The sequence below is a fragment of the Panicum virgatum genome, chromosome 5N, assembly GCF_016808335.1.
Source record: "Panicum virgatum strain AP13 chromosome 5N, P.virgatum_v5, whole genome shotgun sequence".
Lineage (NCBI taxonomy): Eukaryota > Viridiplantae > Streptophyta > Magnoliopsida > Poales > Poaceae > Panicum > Panicum virgatum.
This window is the reverse complement of record NC_053149.1, coordinates 13,954,935-13,968,239: the sequence shown is the minus strand read 5'-3', so window position 1 is coordinate 13,968,239 and position 13,305 is coordinate 13,954,935. Positions and strand designations below refer to the sequence as shown.

Genomic DNA, 13,305 nt, shown 5'->3' with positions numbered 1-13,305 from the left:
ATGGTCATTCTTAGGCCCGTAAGACTTCCGACTTAGAGCATCAGCTACTACATTTGCTTTCCCTGGGTGATAATGAATTTCCAAATTATAATCTTTGACTAATTCTAGCCATCTTCTTTGCCTCAGGTTCAAGTCCGGCTGGGTGAAGATATACTTCAGACTTTTATGGTCGGTGAAAATTTCACACTTATTTCCAATCAAATAATGCCTCCAGATCTTAAGTGCGTGCACTACGGCTGCAAGTTCTAGGTCATGGGTCGGGTAATTTTGCTCATGAGTCCTGAGCTGACGGGAAGCATATGCAACGACTTTCCCATCTTGCATCAGTACACAACCCAATCCTTGTCGGGACGCATCACAATAGATAACGAAATCCCGATGAATATCCGGCAGGGTTAGCACTGGGGCTGTCGTCAATCTTCGCTTCAACTCCTGGAAACTTCTTTCACACGACTCCGTCCAGGTGAATTTCTTCTCTTTCTTGAGCAGCTCTGTCATGGGCCGGGCTATCTTAGAAAATCCCTCAATAAATCTCCGATAGTACCCAGCTAATCCGAGGAAACTCCTGATCTCACTGACATTGGTTGGTTGCTGCCAGTTGGATACTGCTTCGACCTTCTCGGGGTCTACTGCCACTCCTTCTGCGGTCAAAATATGACCAAGGAAGGCTACTTTCTCCAGCCAAAATTCACACTTGCTGAATTTGGCGTATAGCCTATGCACTCTCAGTTTTTCCAAAACTACCCTCAGGTGCTGCTCATGCTCCTGAATGCTCTTCGAGTAAATAAGTATGTCGTCAATGAAGACTACGACAAACTTATCTAGCTCATCCATAAACACTTTGTTCATGAGGTTCATGAAATAGGCAGGTGCATTTGTCAGTCCAAAAGACATCACTGTGAACTCAAACTGTCCGTATCGGGTGACAAAGGCTGTCTTCGGGATGTCGCTCTCCCTAATCTTGAGCTGAAAATATCCGGACCTTAGGTCAATCTTGGAAAAGTACTTGGCTCCTTTTAATTGATCGAAAAGATCATCGATCCTGGGAAGGGGGTACTTATTCTTGATAGTGACCTCGTTTAGTGCCCGGTAATCTACACATAGCCTCATACTTCCGTCCTTCTTCTTGACGAATAGAACCGGGGCTCCCCAAGGAGACGAGCTTGGCCTGATGAAGCCAATCCGTTGTAACTCCTCTAGTTGTTTCTTTAACTCTGCCAACTCAGAGGCTGCCATCCTATAGGGTCTTTTGGCTATGGGGGCGGTTCCAGGAACAAGATCAATGACAAATTCTATATCCCTATCTGGTGGCATACCGGGAAGTTTTTCGGGAAAGACATCGGGATATTCATTCACTACTGGGACTTCGTCCAAGTTCTTGGCTTCCATACTGAATATCATCGGGTTTGCTCCGCTTTCCCGGGTGTGACAGGTCACTCGGACTCCCTCTGGGTTTGTCAGATGTACTACCTTGTCCGTACAACCTATGAGGCCATTGTGTTTGCTTAGCCAGTCCATTCCGAGGATCACATCTATCCCTTCTGACTTAAGCACTACTAGGTCTGCTAAAAACTCTACCCCACTTAAATTGATCCTTACCCGTAGACAACCCAGTTGACACCTGATGTCTCCTCCGGGCGTCCGGGTTAATAGGGGTGTTTTTAGTAGTACCGTAGGTATTTTATGTTTCTCCACAAAGCTCGAGGATATGAATGAGTGTGATGCTCCAGAATCAAACAGTACTGTTGCAAGAGTTGAGCTAATTAGGTACTCACCGAGTACTACGCCCTGGGCTCCTTAAGCTTCCTGTGCGTCGATGTGGTTGACACGGGCTCGTCCAAAAGACTGCTGGGATTGCCTCTGCTGGTTGTTGTTGTTGCTGTTGCCACGGAGGGGCACTCGGTTGGCACCGGTCAGAACTGGCTTGGGTCCGTTCACTGTGTTGGAGAAAGCTAAAGTAGCTGGCTTGTTCTTGGCATAAGGGCAGTCGGCGATGAAGTGACCCGTCTCACGGCAGTTGAAACAGGCTCTCACGTTGCTGTTGTTGTTGGTGACCTGGCTCGCATTATTCTGTGAGGCCCTCATGGTGTTCTGGCTTCTGGGCTGTGTGTTAAGGGCCCGTGGTCCTGTCACTTGAGACTGAGTTTTGTACTGCATTGGAGCCTGGGACTTTGGTGCGTTGTAGCTGAAGCTTCTAGGCTTCTGGAAACGATCCTGCTGGCGGGACTTACTCTCCAGAAACTTGCGTTTGTTCTCTTTCCTTTCATCAATCTTAGCCTTCTCGGTGAGGATTGCCTTGTTCATCAAGGTGTTGAAATCAGGATAGATCTGAGGGGTGAGCAGGGTCCTGAGTTCTGGGTTTAGTCCCTTCTTGAACATGTCCTGCTTCTTCTCGTCGTCGTTCACTTCATCTGGCGCATATCGAGACAGCTCCATAAACTGGTGAGTATATTCTTCCACCGACATACTCCCCTGCTGAAGTGCGCGGAACTCATCTGCCTTGCGCTTCATGGTGGCCGAGGGGATGTGATAACGGCGGAACTCCCTCACGAATTCATTCCAGGTGATGGTGGAGGCATCTCTGGCAGCAGCGCAGTAATTCTCCCACCAGGCTAAGGCAGTCCCGGTGAGTTGATGTGCTGCCAGAAGAACTTTATCACGATCCTGGCACCCAAATGGCTCGAGCTTCCTCTGGATCACGCGGAGCCAGTCATCTGCATCCAAGGGGTTGCTGGATCCGGCAAAAGTGGGTGGGTTGGCCCTCAGAAAAGCTGTCAGCTTGTCATTAAAGGTCTGCTCTCATGGCTGCCTGTTCACTAGAGCGTTGGCCAATGTCTCCAGTATGAGAGTCTGGTTATGGATTACTTGTGCCAGGTCCACGAAAGGTGGTGGTGGTGGTGGTGGCAGCTGTGCACCATGATTTTCTCCTCTGCCCTGACTCACTTCTTGTTCTTCCTGAGGATGGTTTTGCCCGTCAGGGTGTACTCCTGCATCAGCAGCTGCAGGGTCCCTGACTCGGGAGGCCCTTGTGATGCTCCGGGAAACCATCTGCAGAACGAGTGGATTGGGACTAAGATTAGGTGATGTTTAAGTTGGTTAAGTCGTATTTTTGAAAGGCAGTGTCTATTTACTGCCGGCAAGCACACAATCAACAAGCAATCATCACAAACAACAAGCACAAGCAACTTTATTACAGCAAGGGTGGTACAACAAGGGGCAAGGTCAAACGCGTACTACACGACCGGGTACACAACTACAAAAGAAAAGGGGCACTGATCTTCTTCGGACCACACGGCTTCATCCCTTGACGGTCGCTAGCACTTTAGGCAGACTCATTGGCTTGTGTGGGTTCCTCCCTCGGAAAGGAACTCGCGTTCTCCGGGGAAATGAGTGGTCCTGGCTCTCCTTCTTCTAGACCTCCGTTTTCCCGGGGTTGCGTTGCGGCTTCTCTTGCGGCGGTGGCCGTAGACCTTCCAGGGTTCTCGGGTGGGGCTAGTGGGTTCCCAACGAGTGGTCCCCATCCTATGACGGGCGTTCCGAGCAGAACATGGTCTTCTCCTATTGCCGGGACTGGGGTTCCACTACTAGTCCATTCTTGCATACGCCGGTCTCGGGCTTGCCTGAGGCTCTCCTGAGCAACTGCTTCACTGCTGACCGCTGCTGCGGCTCTTGCCTCGGCTTGGACTGCTCGGATCTGCTGCAGTCTTAGTGCGAGCTCTGCTTGCTCGGCTCGATGGGTCTGTTCCCTCAGCAAGTTGGCTTGCTCGTCGAAGAGCTGATCCAAGGAGGCTAGGTAGGTAGCTACTTGGTACAGGAGGACTTCTTCATGGCGGCGCCGTTCCAGGCTTCTCTTTCGAGCTTCCCAAACTGGTGTCCTGATGGCTGGTGGGAAGAACCTCATTGGTGTGGGGGTGAGGTGTCCTTCGAAAATCCGGCACAGATAACGAAGTGCTTTCCTGACGGCTAGGGGATAGGTGTCCTGGTGCCTAAACCCTGTAGCAGTCACTCGCCATGACAGGATGTCGGGGTAGCGGTCACTTCTGGCGACGACTAGGATCACCCTGCAGCGGAGAGTGCCATGATGCTCGTACTCTCTGCTGTAGTACCTTGGACGTTCCGTGACGCCAAGGCTCTCCAGGGCGTTGATCAAGAGGCTGGGGAAGCCAGGTGCAGCTTGGCAGTCGCCCTGGGTCCATCCTTCCTCAGCCATCTGAAAACAAAGATATGATGAAAAACTTGCACAATTATTTGGGGTACACAAAGGGGTAGATGATTTTTATTTATGGCGTCATGGGGGGTACAACTTCATGGGTACATGATTATTATTAGAGCAAAGGTTCTAGCTTGGAGACAACTCCTATCATGGAGACTCTTCCTCGATCCTAAGAGGGCGCTTCCTCAGTGGGAGATACTGATCCATCATGCCATCCTCGGTCTGAGTTCCTTTATCCCAGTGGGTCTCTTCAGGTTCTTCTTCCTCTGTCTGAGTACCTACGTCCCAATGGGTTTCCATGGGTTCTTCTTCTTCGTCCTCCTCTATCCATCCGCCTATTCCCCAGCGAGCCTCGTACCTCCGCATCCGAGCTTGGAGAGCGGCTAGCGAGTCCTCGGCGCGTGTGGCTCTTGCCCGCTGTTCTTCCAGTTCTTCCTCTTTTTCATCCATTTGGACTTGGAGGGCGGCTAGGGAATACTCGGCATGGAAAGTCCTCGACCGTTGTTCCTCCATCTCCTGGGTTGCTTTTTCTGCTCTGTGGACCTGCTGTTTCAGTTGTGCTGCTTGCTCGCGATAGAGCTCATCCAGGCCGGTGAGATAGATGGATAGGTGAGAGACCGTGTCTTCCAGGTCTTCTTCTTCTCTTCCAAGTCCTCTCATCCTGGCAATCCATGTGCGTCCTCTTCCTTCGGTCGGCGGGAAAAATCCCATAGGAGTCCGCTGGAGGTGATGCCTGTAGATCATACGCAGACGTCGTAGGGCTTTGCGGGCGGCTTTCCGATAGGTATCCGGGAAACGAAATCCAGTGGTGGAGATGAACCAAGGGTCCACATCAGGGTAGCGGGTGCTCCTTGCTATGAAGATCATCAGGTCACACCGAAGAGTGCCCTTGGAGTCATACTCCCGGTAAAGAAACTCTGGCGGATCCACAACTCCAATGCGTTCCAGGCTGAGTATCAACAACTTAGGAAGGCCGGGCTCTGCGAAACAGATTCCGCCGATCCATCCATTGTCAGCCATCTGGAACAGGGCAAGAACCAAGGGTAAGTGTTTGTGTGAGGAAAGGATTAAGGATAGAAAAGTCCTAAGGTGATAGGTCCTGAAAACGGGTTTCGCTCCTAGGGTCTCGTCCTACGGCCAACCTACGGCTCTGATACCACCTGAAGCGTCCCCTCAAAAGAGAAGACTTAAATGTGATACAAAACATCAGTCCCAGGAGGCTGATGCCACATTTATTACATCAGATGGTTCAAAACCTTACAAACCTTGGCGGACACTCGATACAGATGATGATAATTATTAACCAAGCTACAACATAACACCAGACTGCAAACCACATAGGGTCCACTACGGGCTCAGAGTACTGCGACAGCGGAGGCATCTCAACGGGGCCGGTTCCACAGGCAAGATTGGGTGTAGAACGATAACCCTACTCGGCGTCGTCTGGAACGAAGTCCGGATCTTCTTCTGTAAAAAGTGAGAGTGGGGTGAGTACAAACGTACTCAGCAAGTCCAACCACACCCACGAAGGGGGTTATAACAGAATAGTATGCATAGGTAAATCAAGGATAAGGTTTCGGTTTAATTTGACGAAAACGATATTTTATGAGGGGTTTATTATACGAAAAACCTTTTAGAAATCAGTTTTTGCAGTAACACAGAGTTCAGGTTTTAAAACCGCTACCGGACTCCCCGTCCGTCGTAGCACACGGCACCACTGCCGGACACAATTCCAAAACAACTCACACCAGCCCATCCCAGAGAAACACTAGTTATGTGACCACACCGTAACTCGCCCAATACCGTGGGCACGGACTATTCGAATAGACTCTTAACTCTGCAGAGGTGTGCAACTTTACCCACAAGTAGGATACCACAACTCGAACACCGTCGTGTCGGTGTAGATCCCAACATAGCCATTACCCACCATAGCTAAGCCTGACTAGCCATCACGGGATGCACCAAGGGGTCATCGACCGTTCACTTAGGTATAACCGGGCATAAGTCACTCTGGGCTTATCCCTTTTCCTTAGTCACCCGTTGCTCTCAGCTCTCCTGATGGCTATCACACCAACTAGTGGGATTTATGCTACGCCGTTGCCCATACAACGGTCGAGTGGTTTGCACGATAGTGGAGTTAGGTGAGATGACACACCAACTCGGTCCTTAGACGCGACAAGATGGATATCTCCCTTCTTTGCCCTGCCACACAGGCATAGGCACACCAATCGGCAATTCACACAGAAATGCCGTCCATCCCGTCCATACTCATCTTTCGAAAATCCACATTTTATCCCTTCCAACACTCACACATTTTCTTTATCAAATAAATTATGTTATGAGTAAAGTCCTAAGCGTTCTAATATCGATTAACGTCTAAGCAAAATCAGACATTAATCTAGGTGGTCAAGGAATGGTCATCACAAATCAAGGGGTGGCTATCCAACCGTGTTTTCATGCAAGCAAAACATATGCAATTTTATAAAACAGGCCATTGGGTTGTGTTCATAAAAACTAGGACAGAAACATGCATCAAAGGATGGGATTGAACTTGCCGTCTTCAAAGCCTTCGGGGAAGTCTTGACCTTCGGGCTCGGGGTCGCGGGACGGGTCCTCGTTCACCTGCTCACAGCACTGCTCGTCAACGGGTTCTCCGTCGTTCACTCCGTGGTCTACAGCGCACACAAACAGGCACACAATCAAAACACAGAAGATAAAGATTTGTCGTCGAGCTCGAAACGGGAACACATGAAATATAGAGCATAGAGTATTATTTTTGGATGGTTTCTGAGTGGTATGGCCGCAACTGAGCTAGGAGAGGCGGGGTAAAATTTTAAGTTAATCCGGGGTCGTTAGGCACATAAAATGATAGGTCAGGGGAGCGTTTAGGCCCTAAACAGGGGTTCAGGGACCTAATTGTAATTATAATTAAGTAAGCAAGGGCTTGGTTTATATTTTAGAAGTTTCTTGGGTTAATTAAAAAGGGTCAGGGTTTTATTTGTAATTAAGTTTATAAGGTGGGGGGTTTGTTTTGGAAATATAACAAAGGGTAAGGGTTTAATTGAAAAAGGGCTTAAAAGGTTGGGGTTTCTTTGCTGATTAGAGGAAAGGGGAGGGGGTTCAAGGCAAAACTGCCTTTCCCCTTCCTCTCACCGCTGGAAACAGGGGAGGGGTGGGCGGCGCACGGCGGCGGCCGATTCGGCCGCCCTGGGCCTCGACGACGGCCCGGGGTAGAGGGGAAAGGAAGGTGGGCCCACGGGAGGTCGAATCCCCTCCTTAATTCGAGCGGAGGGGGTCCGAGGTGGTGGCGCCACGGTGGCGAGCGGCAGCGGGCGACGGCGAGCTTGGGGCGGCGCCACGGAGCGCGGCGGCGGCCGGGAAGTGAGGGAAAACGGAGAGGGGATTGAGGAGGTCCGGTTGCCCTACCTGACTTGGGCTAGAGCGCAGCGAGGAGGGGTGCTCCGCGATGGCCGGCGTTCGGGAGCGGCGGCTATGGCGGGCGGCGGCTCTAGGAGGTCAGGAAGGCGGCGGTCGGTGGTGCTTGTGGGTTGGGGGAGCAGAGGAGCGGCGCTGGGGTCACTTTATAGGCGGCGTAGGTCGGTGGAGGCGAGGGTGCGTCGGTGGCGACCCGGCGGACCTCGCGGCCGGCCTTAATGGCGGTGGGGGCCGGCTCAGCGCTGGGCGTCAACGGCGGTCGGAGCTCGAGCAGTGAGGCGACGTGACGCCTCAGGCAGGCGGCGACCGCCGCAGGCGGCGCTGTGCCGAGGTCGCCGCCGCTGTGCGGCGTCAACGGTGGTCGTGGGCGAGCGGCGTGGCTTTGCGTGAGCGTGTGCGCTGAGGCGGGGCACGGTGGTGCAGGCGAGCGGGGCCGGCGGCGTGGGCGCGCGTGGCGGGGTGGCGCACGGGCCGGTGGCGAGTCCGCGCGCGTGCGTGCGCGTGCGCGCGACGTCGCGGCGGCGCTGGAGCAGCTCAGCGTGGCGTGTCGGGGTGCGCGGGCTGGGCAGGCGGAGCACGGCCAGGGGGGCGCGCGCGGGCGGGGCGAGGCGCGCGCGGCGAGCGTCGCGTGCGGCCCAGCCGTGGCGGGGCTGCTCTGCAGCGCGCGAGTGGCGGCGTGGCTCGGCCGTGCGCGCGCGGGCGGCCGTGGCGCGGCGCGCGCGTGCGCACGCGTGGGGAAGCCGACGCACGGGGCGGCGAGCAGGGTGCCGGCCCGAGCGGCGCGCGGCAGAGGGAGAGAGAGAAGGAAAAGAAAGAAAGAAAAGGAAAAGAGAAAAAGAAAAGGGAAAAGAGGGAAGGGAGAAAAGCGGGCACGTGTCGGCGGCAATCGCGGGGCGCGCGGCCAGCGGGCGGCGTGTGCGGGTCGGGAGCGCGCCAGGGAGGAGAGGGGGAAAAAGGAGAGATTCGCGCCGTGATGGTGGCGCCCGGTCGGCCACGCGCGGCGCCTGGGCGTGCGTGAGCGCGACGCGCGGGTGTTGGGTGTCGGGACAAGTTTTTCGGGAATCGGGAGATCGGAACAGGGAGGATTCCGGAAAACTGGGGTTAGGGTTTTAAGGAGGGGTCTCGAGCTCAACGACGAAGCAAAATTTTAGCGCACGATTTATTTTGGGTAATTTTTGGGATGTTACAGAGACCGTCGAGCCCACCGAGTTCGTTGAGCTCGAGCCCGGTGTTGAGTTGGTTGCTGACCCCGAAGAGAACCAAGGCAAGCAGCTAAGCATGATCCCTTGTGCCTATTTAAATTGATGCAATTTATATATCTCACTTGGGTATTATTGGGTTATATATATTATATTATTTATTGCATTCTTGTACCTACTTTTATGCATTACCCTTCCTTGATATTGTTTATTCTTGCCCTTGTCACATGATAGTTAATTGAATACTCAACTTGACTAGATGCTTAGCCATGCTTAGAATATTTTATAACACTTTGTAGAAAAAGAAAGAATAGTTTAGAGTCATCACACGTACCGGTTATTCTTGATCGCACATGTACATCTTGGTTATGGTGGCATGGAAGTATCGAGGTTCGAGCGGAATGGTAGGGCCTAGAGAAAGATATCACGTGGCATAGTCCGCTTGAACCATTTAAGGATCGTCCGTGGATGACCTCGGTTTTGAGCAAATTTTTGTTGTGCTACCACATATCCGAATTAATGGAAAGGATGAGCCAAATACCTTCTAGACTTGGTCTTTGATGCACAGTCCTAGATACGTGGCCAAGGGTGCTATGTAGAGAGGCTTGGGAATGTCCCCAGGGCTTGATTTTGGGATGTTCACCCGTTCAGAAGTGAGAAACAATAGAAAACAAGAAACTCTGAACTGAACACAAATTCTAACAAGATGGTAATCATACCTTCAAACCTGATTCAACAACAAGATCCACAAAACCAGAAGCCAGAAGAGCATAAGCGTAGCAGTCACAACCATAAAGTGGGACTTTCACCTGGCAATAGTTATGGCAAAATACATGTGAGTAATGTTGAGTATTGTAGGAATTCAATGGAGCAAGATACGCAACGCCCGTACCTTATTTCGTACACGAATAAATGCATCTTCAGCGTCTCCTTCAAAGAGATGTGGGCTTGTGGTATATCTGTTATATGCACAGCACTGAATGGTTACACTGTAATGTATTATTCAAGACAGTAAAGTTTTTTAGCCAAATGGCATCTAAATACATAAAAAAAATATACATACAAGTAAGCTTGTGCTAGTAAATTACAAGAGCGAACAGATATTTCTTGTCCATTCAAAGTTGTTTGTTTCCCATCCACCCCAATCCATCGTTCTCGCAAGATTGGCTGATCAATTACACCAATAACCTATGGAAAGGAGGTAAAAAGTCAAGCCTAATAAAGCAAATGGCAACATGAAATACCTCAATCGGAAAAGACGCCCACAAAAGGAGTTTTTCAAGAAAATTCTCACAAAGATATGTTATGATTAAAATAACTAATGATTTAGAGAAGTTGCATCAAAACACCATAATGTTGATATAACTAACATAGTCATTAAATATACATATAGTGATATGATCGCTTATATAGTTGTAAAAAGAATTAAGAAATAGTGAAATACCAAGGAAAACAAAGGCAGCTGGACATGAGCAAGAGAAAACTAGTGTACCGGCTTCCCGTGGTGCAGAAGTGCTATAAGCGTACCAAAAAGAGGCTTGCCTGTAAACAATGAATTAGCAGCCATTATAGTTAACTCCATTTAATTTGCTCAGTCATAATATGATTAAACATTCGCTAGTCGCTACCAGTTATGAAACTTTTTGTCCCATCTATTGGGTCCAAAATCCAAACATAATCAGCAGAATCCTCCACACACCTCCAACCATTCTCCTCACCAAAACTGCATGATTCAAGTAAATTTTGTAATTGCATTGTTCAAGGTGCCTCAAAAGTGAACAGAACATTGTAAACACAACACAAGCAAAGCAATCTCACATGGCATGTGTAGGGAAGCTCTTCAGTATAACTGACACCATTGATTCTTCCGCTTCTCGATCTGCAATGGTAACAGGACCTGGAACATATTGAATAAATCCATAAGTTCAAAACCAACAAATATCATTAACATATTATATTGTGTTCAAGGCAAGTATCCTTTGACCTTATCAAGCTAGTCTATACTCTATAGGGATAGTTGGTTTCAAGACACCCTGAAATCAGCCCAGCACTACTACAAAGTAATTATTGATGTTGGTGTATTCTTCCTGCGTTTCATAACAAATTTCCAAGGAATACATAAGTGCACAAAGGTATCAACTGCAATGAGTGCTCCATACTTTGTTGATTTTGGAATGAGTTACACCAGATGATGCTTTCTTGCAGAGGATGCATAGCGTCACTATTACTGTGTTCCATGGATCCAATGTTGCACTCGTGTCATTGATGCTAAAAATTGAGGTAGAAGAATAGAGAAAAAAATGATCTTGCCAACACCTATGTGAGTATGGCATGTATAACAAAGTGATGAACCATTAATCGGTAGTTTTTACTTATTAGCACTGTATATGGAAAAGGTAGGGAGCAATAGCACAAGCACACCTAAGCTTGAGCATGATGGCCTGAAAACAGTGCAAAACTAAAGGCATGGGGACGCTATGAGCTCAAATAAATCAGTTAGCTGGAGAGCATGTGTGCATGAATCAGGGCAAATGGACCAAGCCCAATGTCCTGCATCCTAGTTCTAGTGGCCCAATGCACATAGTGTATGGAATCAGACTTTCAGTGTCTGGATGAAGATAAAGATAGCTAGCTGTATCAGTAGCTTGCTAAAGAGGCAAAAAAAAGTAAACAAAAGTCCCAATGTCAATCAACCCAAGTCAGTCAATCGATGAAATTAACTTGGTGCTGTGACATAGTTGTGCAGAACGAGTTGATAAGGGAGTTGTACAATTCTAGGAATATATATTATTGTTATATATTATTGTCTGGGTTAGAACTGCACAATGCTGGGCATAACATTGAAAAGAGTCATTTACTTTGATTACAAAAGTCAAACATGTTCACCAGCCAGTCCCCATTCCCCGACAGTTCTCTGGAATTCTTTTTTTCTCAAATACACAGAGAGATGTGTATCATTGCATTAATAAGAATCCAAAGAAAACACATCCAATCCCCCCCCCCCACACACACACGCACCCACCCTCGGCTAGAGTTCCGTTACCAATTCTCTGGATTTGAAGGTAAAAGCATAATTGTACAAGGATGTAATCAGAAAGGGCTTTAGAACCCTTGGATTCTCCAATCAGGACATGAGTAGAACCATAGGAAGGTTCCCTCAAGGGCCCAGCTAATGAAGAGTAATTTGCAATGCATAAGTCCTACTGAAGGACGTCATTAATATCTCACTCCATTAGTTTAGTGCTTCAAGTGATTTCATACTATCCAAACTATTGTTGGATGACCACCATTCAGCTAAATTTCAAATAATTGTGATCCCCTATCCCAATCAGCACCCGAACTGTTATCCCCTTCTAAAAGTCCTTTCAAATAAAGTATCCACCTCTTGCATTAATAAGAACTCGTCACTGTACACTAAATGCTAAGCCTTGCTATATTACAAATCATAGGATTTGAAACAAAGTACCCTCCTCCTGCAACAGAAGTAGACTTGTCACTGTATACTAAGCCTTGTTATTCTACAAGGAGGAGAGAACAACGCATGCTCTGAGCCTCTGACCCAACAACCAACAACACTATGTCACTATCCCCTAAACCCCAGCAGGACGCCGAACATAATTACGAATCCGTGGCAATAGAGGGAAGCATAGCACGCACTGTGGTCCTCCTTGTCGATGACCTCGACCCGCTGGCGGAAGTACTTCCTGAGTACCTCCCCCGCCGCGTCCGCCGCCCGCTGCGCCACCTCCACCAGCTGCTCCGTCGCCACCTCCCCCACCGCCGCCGCTCCCGGGCCGCCCACCCCAGCGGCGGTAGAAGCCCTGACCGACCCCATCGCGGGGCGCCCGCGCGCGCGCACGACCGCGGATGGCGCGGACGAGGCGGCGGGGAGGCGGGAGCGGGGGTTAGGGTTTGCGGAGACCGGGCCGGGGAGGGGAGAGGCGGGTGGGAGGGTGGTGGTGGAGGAGGAGAGCATTGGGGACGGGGAGGCGGCGGCGGTCGGGAATGGAGTTTAAATGCCGGGCCGGCGGTGGATGATGACGAGCGGAGCACCGAGCACGAGCAGCGGCGAGGTGGTTGGCTTTTGTTGCGTTCTGCCGCACGCCGCCTGCCGCTTCCAATTCCATTCCAGCTGGGGTTTTGGATGCGCCGATGAGCCGCCCAGCTGGCCGTTAGTGCTTCACCCTCGCACGGTATCTTCAGGCGTTGAAATATTTTTATTTTAATCCTTTTTAATTTAATATTTTAATAATAGTATGTCCAGATCTAAATTTTTAAGAACTAACCCTTTTGGTCGCGCCAAGCCCCGTAGCGCGACTCCTTGAAGGGTCATACCACATGGTTCGGCGCGACTGAGCTACCAGCGGGCCTGATGTGGCAAGGCTGAGTCGCGCCACATGCTTTGGCGCGACGCGACTGAGTCGCGCCATGCGCCGTGGCGCGACTCAGCCTAATACA

General features: G+C 50.1%; 1 pseudogene; it reads right to left on the bottom strand.

Moving 5' to 3' along the window:
• Positions 1 to 12,973, bottom strand: part of LOC120672369 — a 28,262-nt pseudogene extending 15,289 nt beyond the window's left edge.
• Between the last annotated feature and the right edge of the window lie 332 nt (positions 12,974 to 13,305).